Source organism: Myotis daubentonii, chromosome 8 (genome assembly GCF_963259705.1).
Source record: "Myotis daubentonii chromosome 8, mMyoDau2.1, whole genome shotgun sequence".
Classification (NCBI taxonomy): domain Eukaryota; kingdom Metazoa; phylum Chordata; class Mammalia; order Chiroptera; family Vespertilionidae; genus Myotis; species Myotis daubentonii.
In genome coordinates, this window is record NC_081847.1 from 73,067,421 (window position 1) to 73,082,673 (window position 15,253).

Here is a 15,253-nt window from a genome sequence, read left to right on the forward strand (position 1 = left end):
CCTTCACTCCTCATTTATTGTCATTCATTCAAGGGATGAACATCTATTGAGATCACTGTGTCCAGCCCTGGAGACATGTAGTAGGTGGACCTGGTCCCTTCCTACGTGGTGTGGCTGCCTCATCTCACTTTGGTTCCCCCATCTGTAATCTAAGAATTGGGTGCCTGCCATGCAGTGTTGTGGTGAGAATTAGGAGATAGTGTGTGTGGATATGCCTTATAAGCTTCAAATAGCCACAAATGTTCTTGGCAGGTTTATTCACAAGAGCCAAAAACTGGCAACAACCCAAATGTCTATCAACAAGTGAACAGACAAAAACAAACTGTGTTAGCAACTAGTTCTCTACATCCCTACAACGGAATATTACTCAGCAATAAAAAGAAACAAATGATTATGTGCACAGCAGGGATGAATCTCATAATAATTATGCAGAGTGAAAGAAGTCAGGAAAAAAAAACATGTTGTATGAATCCATTTACATAAAATTCTAGGGGAAATGCAAACTAATCTGGTGTGACAGAATAAATCAGGGGTTGTCTGGGTGTGGGGGAGTCAGGAGGGATGGAGGGGCTGAAGAGTCAACAGGAAAATTATGGAAGTGACAGGTTGTTGTGGGCTGAATTGTAGCCCCCCCCCCACCCCCACCCCCGCGCCCATATAATCCATATGCTGAAGTCCTACCCCAGTCCCTCAGCATGTTGCTGTCCCTAAAGCCCTGTGGTTGGAGTCACCTGTCTGTGGCACTTAGTATGGCAGCCCCAGGACACTAATCCAGACAGGCTCCTTGTCTAAATGGTGGTGATGGTTTTGTGCGTGTATATGTATGGCAAACTCATCAAATTACACATTTTAAATATATAGAGTTTATTGTGTGTCAATCATCCCTCAATAAAGCTGTTTTTAAAACCCACTATTAAGATACTGTTTTAGTTTAATGAATTAAGCATACACGCAGCTTCCAGGCCAACTGTTGTCTCTGGTTGTGCCCCAGCAGAGAGGACCCAAGACTAGAGGCCCAAAGAGACGCCTCCAGCCCAGTCCTGTGCCCCTCAACCTTGCTTGTACCTTTGAATCACCTGGGAAGTTTTTCAACTCCCCATGCCCACCCTGTCCCTTAGACCAATTAAATGAAAATACTTGAGGGGGGGTGGGGGCTGGACATGAATAGTTTTTAAAGCTCCCAGGTGATTGCAAAGTGTGTCCTAGGCTAAGCAGTAGCTGCTTCAACCCTCCCCCATGCCCCCCACCCCACGCCCCCATCCCCAGGAAGCCTACCTTAGAGAAACCAGCTCCTTCCAGCACCTAGCTGAGCCCAGCCTGGCACCAGGATGCACTCGCCTGCACTGATTAGAAAACCTAATTGCCTAAGGTTCTATGCAGAGCCAGGCATTCCACTCACATCAAAATGTTTATTCCAAGTGGTCATTTCCATCTGGAAGGGGCTTGCAGGTAGCCAGGGAAGAGGGGAGGAGGCCCGAGTTCAGCACAGCCAGTAAGAGAAGCAGACTATCTGCAGAGGCTGCCAACCCCCATCATCCAATACACAACTATCCCCCCCCCCCCCCCAGAGATTTCTTAAGTGCACTTTAGTGTTCCAAGGCCTGAATCATTTGATTCTGCCTGGTGCAGGTGCTGGGGCTTGGGAACACACAGTAGATGATTTGCATAAAGTGAGTTATTTGCATAGAATGGAAAATTTGTATGCAGTAAATAGCTAAGGGGAAGATAAAACAATGGTCCAGAAATGGCCTAAAATAATGTGTTAATTTGTAGCCCCAGTGTATTCTGAATGTTTCTCTGGAAAGTGAGCATTTGCCTTCAGAGAGAGAGAGAGAGAGAGAGAGAGAGAGAGAGAGAGAGAGAGAGCGCGAGACCCAGGTCCTGGCAATCGCTATCAAAAGGTAAGAGGATTGGAGCTGGGCACATTGCTATCCAAACATAATCAAGACATCTCTGGTAGGGAAGGTGTTGGAGGGGGCTGGTGAGGGGGAAAAAAAGAGAAAGAACTCATGAACACAGGCAACAGTGTGGTGACTGGTGGGGGTGGGGGGTGGAAGAGGGTATAGAGGGTATAAATGGTAATGGGAAAAAATAAAAAAGATTCTGCTAGCTGAGAAGAATCAGAGAAAGTCTGCTGGGCAGAAAACCAATGATCTCAACCAGTAGCAATAAATGTCTGTTAATGAAGAGATGATGCAGTTATTTATGGGACCTAAGTAGGGTCTTCTCTCTCTTCCTAAGCCCAAATCCAAATATTGGGATCTTATCGATACATGATACAGGTACACAAGCATGAGGAAGCATTACCTACTGACAGTCTGAAAGCATTGTCATTAGCCAAGATAATCATGACAATGTTGACAATTAACATTTACAGAGCTCTTATTGTGTGGCAAGCACTTCTTCCAGATCATCAACTTTCTATTTTAATTTTTCAAGTTGTCTTCAATTTTTTTCTAGACTTAAGTAGATTTCCATTCAAACTACCAAAGCAATTCTGGTCATTATGACAAGCCAATTAATACAGAGGTGTATAAATTAATAGCCAACAATATCCCTCTCCCCATAAAAATAACCAATTCAGCAGAACACTATGTCAAGAAGAGCACAGACAAATCAGAACAGATTCCAGCAACTGACCTGCTCTAGACACACAACAAAAAAGAGGTTTCTGCCTAGCCACAGTGGCTCAGTGGTTGAGCGTTGACCTAGGAACCAGGAGGTCATGATTCAATTCCCAGTCAGGGCATATGCCCAGGTTTCGGCCTCAATCCCCAATCGGGCAGAAGGCAGCTGATCAATGATTCTCTCTCATCATTGATGTTTCTATCTCTCGCTTTCCTCCCTTCCTCTCTGAAATCAATAAAAAATATATTTAAAAAAAAAAAAAAAGAAGTCTAGAGTCCCTGGAAGAGTTGGATTCTCAATACGTTTTGCATCTCCACAGTGCTCAGAAAAACTAGTTTTATTCCCATCTCCACCAATAACTTATTAGACAAGTTACTTAACCTCCCTGTATTTGTGTTTTCCTGTATGTGAAATGGAAATAATGATAGCACTTGCTTCATAGGACTGCTGTGAGGGCTAAAGAGATAAGACCTAGCAATTTTACTTTTAGGAACTTATTCTACAGATAAATTCATGTCTGTATACAAAGAAATACACAGAAGGATTTTCACTGCCCTGTTCTCTATAAGAGCAAGGGCCTGGGAACAACCTAAATGTTCCTCAATAGAAAAGTGGTTTAATAAGTGATGACACATCTGTAAAATAGAAAAGAATAAATACCATGTGGCTGTAAAAATAAACAAACAGATCTTATTATGCTAATGGGAAAATTACCAAGATACATTATTACATGTAGAAAAGCAAGGAGCCGTGCAAAATATATAAAAATGCAACCATTTTAATTAAAGGACATGCCCATATATGATGGTTCATGGATTTTAAAAAATTCAGAATAATGTGACATAAACAATGTTTGCTTCTAGGAGGGAAAGTGGAAGCCTGCAGGGGGAGGGGGACTTACATGTTACAGCATATCTTCTTGTACTCTTTCAATCTTACACTTGTTATTTTTAATTCAATAATGTAAATAAAGTGCTTAGTAGTCTATGGCAATGAGTGTTAAGTATTGTAATGTTATTGTAATGGATTACTATCAGTTTCCATTATTATAATGTTGGTGGTGGTGTTATTGTAATGGATTACTATCAATTTCTTTTGGCTAACATGACATTTCAGGGGACTGTGCCTCTGGCTCCCTTGAAAGGCCTGTCCCCTGCCTCCTTGCCTTCTCCCCTTTTCCTCTAAGGAAAATGAGAAACAGAAAACTGTGGAGACTAAATTCCTATTTTCGGTCTTCTCTAGAAGAAACAATTCTACCTGGACACATCTACACACCAACACAGTCCCAGCTGCCTCTCGGAAAAGGTGTGAGTTTCAGCTAGAGGTGCTGGGGTGTGGGGAGATTACGCCAGCAGATGGAATCCTGCTGCTGCACCCCAGGAGAGGGTTCTCTGAGAAACACCGTCTTTGAGCAGGAGCCCCCACTTCAGAGTTTGTAGCTGAAGGTGCTGCTGTATGTCCCGCCACCTGGGGCTGGCACAAGGAGGGGAGGCTGGGTAAGAACACTTCCTCCCCAGTGGTGCCACCCTGGCAGCCCGACAGGGAGTTTCTGGATGAGATTAACACCTGAATCGGTAGACGGGGTAAAGCAGATTGCCCTCCCGGGATGGTGGGCCTCTTACAATCAGTGGAAGGCCTGACAGAACAAAAAGTCTGACCCTCTGCCAGAGAGAGAACTCTTCCTGCCTGACTGCTCTCAGCATGAGACAGTGTGCTTTTTCTGCCTTCAGGCTCAAACTGAAACATCAGCTTTTCCTAAGTCTCAAGCCACCCGGCCTTTAGACTAGAACTATACCATCAGCTGTCCTGTGTCTCTCTTGCCAATACGCCCTGCAGATCTTGGGACTTCTCAGCCTTCATAATCATGTGAGCCAATTCCTTATAACTGATTGATTGGTTGATCTCCCTTATTGGTTCCATATCTTGGAGAACCCAGACTAATACAGGACCCAATAAATGTTTGTGGAATGAATGAATGAACAAGCCACTTACAAATCCTCTTTCTGAGACAAAGTCTATGTTAGACAGCCAAGTTCAAAAACCACAACGCGAACCCAAGGGAGTTTCCTGGAGTCACTGCCAGCAACCTGCATGTGATCTGCAGGTTTCTGGGTAAAGGACAAAGGGTGGCCCTCCCTGTGAAAGGAAGACTAGCTCCTAGTCATGGCTTGAGCCTGAACTCCTTCATCTTAACTTCTCTCCACTCCTCTGGCCTATCAGGAATAGCTTTCCTCAGCTGCCCAGCACTTCCCACCATGACTGCTTGACCCACTGGCCTATGGTGGGTCTTCTCTGATTCATCCTTGTTCGAGATGACAATAGCTCACTGGCCCTGGGGTCAGCCAGACTGGGATCTGAGAGCCAGCTCAGCCAGGATGTCAATAAAACTTCAAAAGCTGTCCTGCACTAGCCGGTTTGGCTCAGCAGATAGAGCTTTGGACTGAGGACCGAAGGGTCCCAGGTTCGATTTTGGTCAAGGGCACGTACCTCAGTTTCAGGCTCCTCCCTGGCCTGGTCCTGATCAGGGCACATGCAGGAGGCAACCAATTGATGTGTCTCTCTGTCTTTCCCTCTCTCTTCCGCTCCCTCTGAAAATCAATGGAAAAATATCCTCGAGTAAGGATTAACAACAACAAAAATGCTGTCCTATAAAGTCTGTCCCCTTCATATTTTTCCTTGAACACGGTTCACAAAGTTGCAAAAGCACAAGTCTGACCCACCTTCTCAAGCTGCCATCTCCATGAAGCTGTTTGTCACAGCACATCCCTCTGCAGCATTCCCCACACAGCATCCTCATGCAGTGTCCCCACTCAATGCCTCATGGATTGTCCCTACCCAGTGTCCCCATATAGTGTCCCCAGCATTCCCACACATTGTCGCTATGCATTGTCCCCACTCAGCGTTCCCATAAACAGTCCCTTTCCTAATTTACTTAAAAATTACTACCTTTTCTTGTTATTGCTACAGGCCAGTGACAAAGATTCTCTCCTTGACTGAGCTCTAGACCAAGCTCCTCTGAACCCTCAGGACTATGCCCCAAGCTTGACCTATAATGACTTTCACAGTCCTAGTGGGTGGCTCAGTTAGTTGGAGTGTCATCCCGTATACCAAAAGGTTGTGGATTCAATCCCCAGAGTACATAAGGGAGGCAACCAATCGATGTCTCTCTTCTCTCTTTCTCTTTCTCTTTCTCTTTCTCTTTCTCTCTCTCTCTCTCTCTCTCTCTCTCTCTCTCTCTCTCTCTCTCTCTCCTGCTCACTCACTCTCTCTTCCTCTCTCTCTCTTCCACTCTCTCTCACTCTAAGATCAATGAACATATCCTCAAATGAGGATAAAAAATAAATTTAAAAAAAAAAGACTTGAGCAAACACAGTTTCTAACATCTCAAGGCCACATTCCTAGGATGGCCCTAGCCTAGCCCCTTTAAAGTGCCTGCCTGAGAAAACGCAAAGCTGCCAAAATAATCAACTATTTGTTCCAGCCGACACCTGAGGATAGAGCCCAGCCTCTGTGGGAGGGGAGTCAAATTGGACAGTTGCCAGTTAGCAAGTCCTGATGGGTTTCACATATTTTTGTAATTTTTCACTTTCCTGACTCCAAGCACCCCCTCGCTCCCCTCCCTATTGCTTCATCCGCCCTTTAAAACACCCAGCCGCCTCTGTACAAATTGCAGTTGAGTCCAGTTCACTCTGGACTCCTTTCCCTATTGCAGTAGTATGCTACTGATTAGAATCTGTCCTCACCACTGTAACCAGTGTCTGGCACCCAGCTAAGTGTTTCTCATTATAGTCCCTCGTTTGATCCTTACAAGAGCCCTACGAGATGGGGTCTGTTATCACAGATGGAAAAACTGAGGGTCAGAGAAGTCACTTCCTTAAGACCACAGAGTTGGTGCGCACTGGAGTCTGCAATCCTACCCACTGCATACTTCCTACCGTGGCCTGTTACAGAGAAGAAAGGAACCATTTGAATCAAAGAACCAACATTCTAATCCCAAAGGCAACATGGTCACGGGTTCAAAGCAGAGATCGGAGCTGTCCACAGCTGGCCCATCCTCCATCAGCAGTAGGAGCTGGCGTTGGCCACCAGGGCTGAGGTTAGCAGGGAGCCAGGCTCTGGGCTTCAGCATCACATCCCTTTCCTGAGGTCATCACAGAAGCTCTGCTCCTCTGCCTCTCAAGTCCTCAAGTCTGGCCCTGGCACCCAGCCTCCCAAGTATTTTACAGCACCGTGGAGCTTTCGTGTGTAAACGGGTTCAGTGGCGGGACAAAGGGCTCCCTGCCCTCTTGCTGGACGGAATTTGTTTTGCCTCTTTTTTGTGAGATTATAGAGATATATTCATTACAAAGTTCCTGTGAAATCTAGTGGGCAAAGAGTGGGCATAAGCAACACTGGCAGCTCTAGTCTCTACTCTAGAGGGAATCATAGTCCTTTGAGGGATGTGACCAGTTAAAACAGTATTGAGAAAGGAGCCCTGCCTTTGGAATCTGAAGACTTGGGTTTGAGTTGAATATATTATATGATCCCTCTGGATCTCGGTTTCCATAACTCAAAAATGGTAGCAGTGATACCACTGTAAATTAACCCAGTTATTCATGCACTAGAAAGGAGCAGGGAAGAACAGACGTGAGCCCAGTAAAGTCTGGATGACATAGGCAAGGCCTATCAGTCACACCTAGAAACAGGTCATTGGCCAGAATAGGTGTGACCACTGATAGCTCGGGAAGATTTGATACTTAAACGCCTGAGCAAAGGAGTTTCTCTCTCTCTCTCTCTCTCTCTCTCTCTCTCTCTCTCTCTCTCTCTTTCTCTCTCTCTCTCTCATTGGGCTCCTGGCTCTCTTGTTGCACGGAGTGAGCACCCCTGCATTCACCCACATGGCTCACGGCCATATAGACCCCACACAAATGGACTGACGGACTGGAACAAGCCTGATGCTACATCGGACCAAGCTCCACCACAGAACAGAAACTCTGGACACTGGCTTTGCTTTTTGCTCTGCCAAATCCCCAGCTGCACCTTTTCCAGGACTGGTTTAAAGGAAATGGGACTTTTGAAACCGAGAAATATAATTCCATGGAAATAAAAATCACTCATTCTCCTGTTCGAGTCCTAGAAAATTCTTTTTCTCAAGATATTGTTAAGAATCTGATGCCCAGCACACCCAGTGGAGAAAGGGATTCCCCACATCCCCTGGTGGACATCCCCCTTCCACCGATAACAGCAGTATCTCCGGCAGCACCTTAACTGCTTCCCACAAGGAAACTACATACCACAGGGAACCTATAGCAGCAAGTCCAAGGTCAAGAGTGTCTATCCTTAACAGCCCAGTACCCTTTCATAAGCCAAATAACCTAATTGTTGAAGGACAGATAGCACTCTTCCCCCAAAACAGCAATGTGTTGTATTGAAAACTCTTTCTTTTTTTTTTCTTTTTTTTTTAATAGTAGTAGTGCTTTAATTTCTATGCATTTTTGCTTTGGAGAATAATTTCAAGTTTAGGAGATTCTTTTTTTTCTCATGCAAATTGACTTTGATTTGGAAAGAACTGTGACAGAGCTCTGGGGTGGGGCCTCCGATCTTAATGACCACATTTGCATATCAATGGCCTCACTTCATTTGCTGCCTCCCCCACCCTCAGACCTTAGATGGCTCAAGACAGAATGGAAAGAAGGGAGAAATGGTGGTTATTCTTCCTTTTTAAAAAGTTTAAATATAGAAACTGCTTTGAAATAAAAGTTTTCCCATGTACTTCTGAAGTTAGACTAAGCAGATAAAATAGATATTTTATCAAACTTACTATGAACAAAAAGGGGCCACATACTAAACCTGACAAGCTCAGGGGAGGCCTGCATGGAGGCAAACTCAGAGACCTAAAATAACCACAAAGGATGCTCTGAAACTAAAACTTTTTAACTAAAAGCAGTTTATGGTCGGTAGTCAAGTCCTAGGCTGTAATATTCCCTGATAAAAGTCAATCTTTACCTTAACTAAGGCTGTCTATTGTCTTTTTGCATCTACAATAACATACCTTTGGGATGTCAAAGTAATTTCCTTTTTCCAGACCCCTGAAAGCACAGGTGTTGTAGTAAAATATAGAAACGTTTAAAATGCTTAAAGAATGTTAGAAAAGTTTTAAAATGTTTAAGATAACTTTCTTAAAACCTAAAGTATAATATTAAAGACACATTCCCCACTGCCTTGAAGCGTGTGTACCCCAGAGATAAGGATTTGAACTGACGAAGAGTGACTTGTCAAGATAAACACTTGCGTGAGTGATGTACTCTCCTGAGCCCCCTCGCCCTGTTTGAGATTAACATATGTGCATTGACATAAATCATTAATAGCCACCTGAGCTGCTACGGGTACGTACAAGCTTTAAATATGGACCCCGGCCAGCTAACGATGCTCGCCTGTCAAGACAGCTACAAAGGCCCGTCCCTTTGTCGGTCTGACAAGCAATGCCACTCCATGTTCCTCTCCCTGCCAGACGACAGAAGAACGGTTAACAACCCCTGATTGAGACGCGGCCAAGCTCTTGGGTGAGGAACGCCGGCCCCCTGCACCCAGACCAGACCAGCCTAACTGCCAGACCCCAGAGGACAGCACCATGGGGATGACTAACTAAGTTTGTACCCACAGCTCAGGAATTGTGTAATAAAAAAGCTGTGTGATTTGCAACTGCATATGTTTCATGTGGTGTAATTCCTCCAGCAGTTAATTGAATTTTTATTTGCATACGCTTAAAAGTTAAATTAAAGCTTCTGGTCTCTTTTTGGTCCTAAAGCCTGCCACTCTGGTCCTGCTTGCGTAAAAGCAGACTCTTCGCTAGCAACTGCTTGAATGTCCCGCACCTGCATGGTTAAAGTTTATCTCAAGGGACACCTTAGATCAGGGGTCCTCAAACTTTTTAAACAGGGGGCCAGTTCACTGTCCCTCAGACCGTTGGAGGGCCGGACTATAGTTTAAAAAAAAACTATGAACAAATTCCTATGCACACTGCACATATCTTATTTTGAAGTAAAAAAAACAAAACGGGAACAAATACAATATTTGTATTTGCATGTGGCCCGCGGGCCGTAGTTTGAGGACCCCTGCCTTAGATAAACACCCCAGGTCCTTTCCCAGGATCTACTCAGGACAACAGGCACCACTCTGCAGAGACCACAAATCACCCCATTGCTACGAGTTGTTGACTGTTAACTATCCTATACCCACCTAGGTAAAAGAAGTATGTCTATCATTTTACAATCCCAGAGCTTTCCCCACTTTGCTTTCTCCCACCTCTCTAGTCTATCACCAATGGATTTCGTGTAACCCACTTATATTTCCTCTTTAGATTAGTAATGTATAAAAATAAAGTGCAAAACTGCCATCCTCTGGAGCATTTTCTCAATCTGTTGAGACTCTGCTTCAATTGTAGTGAGTTTGGCTCAAATATACAAAAATTCTCTACAGGTTTCAATGTTTCTTTTGTTGACATTACCAAGACTACAAAACCTCTGAGACCCCTTTGAGATGAAAATAACAACTGGGAAAAAGGTCTGAGGTGGAGATGGACATGTGAGATCCTGCTAAGCCTTGGGTGGGGCTTGAATGAGATGATGTCAAAAGAGTGAGAAGAGGAGCTGTGGGAAATTCCAGCATCCTGCTCTGTAAAACTGTCTCCACCACACGCAAGCCCTTGGCCCCAGCAGTTTGTCCACATGCCATATACCTTCATGCCATGGGTACCTCATTCTTGATGTGCTTTTTTCCCTTTTCCAATCCAAACCTTCCATTAATGCACCATCTATGTAGTTTGAATTCTTGTCAAACATATATAATCTGAATCTAATAATGAGGGAACAATCAGACAAATCCAGATCAAGAAAATATACAAGACAAGTACCCTGGCCCCTTCAAAGGTGTCAATGATGAATGACAAGAAAATATAATAAATCAAGGGGACAGTTCTAGAATCTAGATTAAAAGCAATGAGAAAACATGACAAACAAAGGCAATGAGTGATCCTTGATTAGATTATAAAGGACTAGAGGCCCGGTGCACAAAAATTTGTGCACTCGGTGGGAAGAGGGGTCCCTCAGCCCGGCCTGTGCCCTCTCGCAGTCTGGGACCCCTCGGGAGATAATGACCTGCTGGCTTAGGCCTGCTCCCAGGTGGCAGAGGGCAGGCCCAATCCCTAGGTGCAGCCCCTGTCCGGGCTCAGAGCAGGGCTGATTGGGGAGTTGGGGTGCCGCCCCCTGTCATGCACAGAGCAGGGCGGATTGGGAGGTTGCGATGCCACCCTCAGTCACGCTCAGGGTAGGGCCGATTGGGGGATTGGGGCACCGCCCCGTGTCACACTCAAGGCAGGGTCCATGGGGAGGTTGCGGCGCCCCCCTCTGTCACGCACAGAGCAGGGCCAATCAGGGGGTTGGGGCGCTGCCCCCTGTTACGTACAGAGCAGGGCCGATCAGGGGGTTGGGGAGCTCCCCCCTGTCACGCACAGAGCAGGGTCAATCAGGGGGTTGGGGAGCTCCCCCCTGTCATGCACAGAGCAAGGTCGATCAGGGGGTTGGGGAGCTCTCCCTTGTCACTCATAGAGCAGGGCCCATCAGGGGGTTGGGGAGCTCCCCCCTGTCACGCACAGAGCAGGGCCCATCAGGGGGTTGAGGAGCTCCCCCCTGTCACTCACAGAGTAGGGCCAATAGGGGAGTTGGGGCACTGCCCCCTGTCACACACAGAGCAGGGCGGATCAGGGAGTAGGGGCGCCGCCCTCTATCACCCACAGAGCAGGGCCCATCAGGGGGTTGGGATGCCGCCACTCTCACACTCAGGGCAGGGCCGATGGGGAGGTTATGGCTCTACCCCATCACACACAGAGCAGGGCCCGTGGGGTGGGAGGATTGGGGCGCCGCACCCTGTCACACACAGAGCCGCAGGGCGATCAGGGGGTTGGGGAGCTCCCCCATCAGGCACAAAGCAGGGCCGATCAGGGGGTTGGGGCGCCTTCGCCTGTCACACACAGAGCCGCAGGGCTGATCCTGGTGCCGGGAGGCCTCGCGGCTCCGCTGATCCCGGTGCTGGGAGGCATATTACCCTTTTACTATATAGAATAGAGGCCTGGTGCAATGGTGGGGGCTGGCTGGTTTGCCCTGAAGGGTGTCCCGGATCAGGGTGGGGGTCCCCACTGGGGTGCCTGGCCAGCCTGGGTGAGGGGATGATGGCTGTTTGCAACTGGTCACACACCCTTCAGGGTGGGGGTCCCCACTGGGGTGCCTGGCCAGTCTGGGTGAGGGGCTGAGGGCTGTTTTCAGGCTGGCGGGTGACTGAAGCTCCCAACTGCTCCTTTTTTTCTTTTCTTTTTTTTATTCTGGGCCAGCTTTAGTTCTGGCTCCAGCTCTGAGGCTTCAGCTGCTGAAAGCAGGTATCTGGTTTGTTTGGGTTCTATAATCAAAACAATGTATAACTCCAGCTCTGAGATCCCTGCCAGCTAAAAGCCGGTTTCTGGGGTTTTATTTAGCTTCTATATTTGTTACAATGTTTCTTAAACTGCAGGCTCAGAGGCCGGCAAGGCAGGCGGGGAACGTTGTAGTCCTCCGTCACTGAAGCAAGCAAGCCTCATGTTCAGTTTAAGCTGCCTGGCTGCCGGCCACCATCTTGGCTGGCAGTTAATTTGCGTATCTCGCTGATTAGCCAATGGGAAGGGTAGCGGTCGTACGCTAATTACCATGTTTCTCTTTTATTAGATAGGATATTTTGAAGACAACTGGGAAAACTTAAATATGGCATATTAAAGAATATTTATTGAATCAAGGCTAAATGCCTTGGGTGTGATCGGGATATTGGGGTTACGTAGGAGAAGTCCTGACCCTCAGGAAGTAAATGCTGAAGAGTTTAAAAGAATGACATGTCTGCAACTTTCAACTGGTTCAGGAAAAAAAATTTTATATACATAAAAAGAAAGAGAAGTAAAACAAATATTGGAATATGTTAACAAATTGTAGACTAAGTGATGGTTACATGAGTGTTCATTATACTACTCTTTTAAGTTTTCTTTAAGTTTTAAATTTCTCAAAATAATTAGCAAAACTGCAATGGACCAACCTTTTTTTTTTAGACCAAATTTCTAACTAGCCAGAGTTAGGTCAAACGTCACAGGTTAAGGGTAAAGCCCCCCAGAAGACTGCCTTTACTTCAAACACCAGCCACAAGTCTGGGGGTCTTCAGGCCACCCACATGTCTGACCAGATGGCTATAAATACTGAAGTTTCCACTACCCCCTCAGATTCTGTATTTACTTGAATGACTCCCAGGAGAGTGCTGTAATTACAATCACAGTTTTGGTTGTGTGTGTGTGTGTGTGTGTGTGTGTGTGTGTGTGTGTGTGTTTAAATATGTTCTTACTGATTTCACAAAGAGGGAGAGAATCACTGATCAGCTGCCTCCTGCACACCACCTACTGAGAATCAAGCCCCCAACCCCGGCATGTGCCCTGTCCTGTGTCCTGACCGAAATCAAACTGTGACCTCCTGGTTCATGGGTCACCCACTGAGCAACACCAGCCAGGCTACAATTACAGTTTTACATAGTGAAAGAATACAAATCAGAGCCAGCCAAAGGCAGAAACACGCAGGACAAAATCTGGAAAGGTCCCAAGTACAAAATTTTCATTGTTCTATCCACAACCTGTTACCCTCTCCTCATGCTGGTGTGTGACAATACAGAGTACTGAAACAGAGAAGTTCACCCAAGCTCCTGTGTCCCTAATTTTTACTGAGGTCTCATTACATAGGCATGATTGGTTGAATCATTGGCCACGCCCCTCATCTTTTCCCCAGAGGTCTCCTCACACCATTGGTCTTTCTCAGAGTGGCCACTCCCCATCCTGACTCATCTCATTAGCATAAACTCTCAGGACCCACCATAAATAGCAAAGACACACCTATCATTCAGAATATTTCAAGGGTTTACTGGTTACCTCCCAGGAACCAGGGACCAAGGCCAGCCACATTCTTTATTACACAGAAATAAGACAAAATAAATTTTCAAACACAAATTTTAAAAAACATCTTTCATCAAGAACCATAGTAAGGAGGCCTAGAGCATTTGAATCAAAAACTACCAGACTCCAGGGACACTGTCTCAACTCCATGCAGCCCCCAACAGCACACCGCATCTTGAGTTTAAAGAGGCCACTTGGCCCTAACCGGTTTGGCTCAGTGGATAGAGCATCAGCCTGCAGACTCAACGATCCCAGGTTCGATTCTGGTCAAGGGCATGTACCTTGATTGTGGGCACAACCCCAGTAGGGAGTGTGCAGGAGGCAGCTGATGGATGTTTCTCTCTCATCGATGTTTCTAACTCTCTATCCCTCTCCCTTCCTCTCTGTAAAAAATCAATAAAATATATTTAAAAATTAAAATAAAATAACGAGGCCACTTAGATCTCTCAACAGTTCCCGTTTCAAAGGCATTAGGATAAGTCATTTCACTCACTGCAGCAGGTCAGAGCAAACAGTAAATACACAGTTGTGTAGGAGTGAAGAATAGAAGAAAATAATTTACATTTGCTGTCCAATACTTCCCAATTCAATTTAATATGCCAAATTCTTATGATAATCACAGTATGTGTTACTTTAATCAAATCAGATCCTTCTAACTCTCCAACTCAAACAGGGAGGAAGTCCGGCTTCCACGAGCAGTGCGGAAAATCACTGTGTAATTGTAAATTAGAACCGCAATCAGCCCTCTGGCCCCTGGGCCCTCTTCATCAGTAGGCTGAGGACCGAAGTGACTTACCGTGAACTGAACGTATCTGCAGAAGAGCTCCAGGCACAGGACCGAGAAATGCATTGTTCCCAGACCTCGTTGAAAGAATAGCAGGGAGAAATGGTCATGAAAAATGAAGAGCGGAGGCTTGTTATCCAGTAAACAGAGGCTCTGGAAGCATCAATATTCTCTCTGCAATGAATTTGTTTTTAAATATGAAAATGATACATGAGTATTAAAAAAAAAAAGGTTCAACAGTAAAAATGTTAAGAGGATGTGTTACACTTAAACACTTAAAACATTTGACAACTCTGTCAAAAAGGGCACCGATCAATTAGAACAGATTCCAGCAACTGACCTGCTCTGGACACACAACAAAAAAGAAGTTTCTCCCCCGAGACTTCCTGCCGTACTCCCCAGAGGTAACCACTGTCCATTTCTTAGGACTTGGTCTAGAAATGTTTTATGCCTCTACCAGCATATCTGTGGACTTAGACATCCTTTCTTGTGTAGCCCTGTTTTTGAGCCATACTGTTATATTGCATCCTTTTTTTAACAATGTATTTTACAATCTTTCTGCATTTGCACAGGTGGAGCTACCTCATTTTTGAGAAGCTGGAGCGGTGCTACTCAAAAATGTGATCTGTGTACCAGCGCTGGTCTGGGAGCTGACTCCAGCTCCATCTCTACCAGCAGACTGGTAGCCAACAGCAGACTGCCTACTTTGAGCAGCACTGCAATAGCATAGGTACCCACAAGGTATTTAACCAATCCCCCTCTTTTGTTGTTGCTGCTGTTAATCCTCACTGGAGGATATTTTTCCATTGATTTTTAGGGAGCGTGGAAGAGAGAAGGAAAGATAGAGAGAAACA

General features: G+C 45.7%; 1 long non-coding RNA gene across 2 annotated transcripts in view; it reads right to left on the bottom strand.

The window, feature by feature from the left end:
* The window catches only part of LOC132239052 (uncharacterized), a 61,322-nt gene that overhangs the window by 34,519 nt on the left and 11,550 nt on the right, over window positions 1–15,253 (bottom strand). The window contains exon 3 of one of the 2 annotated variants that reach the window (XR_009453966.1): window positions 14,425–14,573. The exons of the other annotated variant lie outside the window; for it this stretch is intronic. This is a non-coding gene — a long non-coding RNA (uncharacterized LOC132239052). Of the gene's footprint in view, window positions 1–14,424; window positions 14,574–15,253 lie in introns of those variants that run through there. 2 annotated transcript variants of the gene reach the window in all.